Source organism: Bison bison, unplaced genomic scaffold, assembly GCF_000754665.1.
Source record: "Bison bison bison isolate TAMUID 2011002044 unplaced genomic scaffold, Bison_UMD1.0 scf7180017863206, whole genome shotgun sequence".
Lineage (NCBI taxonomy): Eukaryota > Metazoa > Chordata > Mammalia > Artiodactyla > Bovidae > Bison > Bison bison.
Genome location: NW_011493778.1, coordinates 4,202 through 4,641, shown reverse-complemented (window position 1 = coordinate 4,641; position 440 = coordinate 4,202).

Here is a 440-nt window from a genome sequence, read left to right as displayed (position 1 = left end):
CTCTTTTGGATGATCTTGTGGGAGAAACACCTGCAGGCACAGTGGTGGTGGCCATGGCCCCCTGAGGACTCTTGAGATGGTTACAAGACCTAGCACTGGACTTTCCCTTAGCATCAACCCCAGGACCAGGACTGGAGGAAGATGAGAGTGCTTCCATCATGGTGGCAGTGACCTGAGCACCCCTCATATCCTGGGTGCCATGCTGAGCCTGGTGGTGTTTCTCACAGGTGTAGACCTTAGCCTTCTTACCCCGAGGCATGGTGACTGTGGTCAGGACAACAGGCAGGAGTGCAGGTAGAAAAGCACGTGATCTGGGCAGAGAGGAGAGAGGATGAGAGGGTGTGAGTGCCCACGGCAGGGAGGCAGCACTCGGCCTTTAAGAAGGCCCACTCTGCAGGTTTCCTTGTGGGCACTGCTCTACAAACCCAGAGGACTCCTGA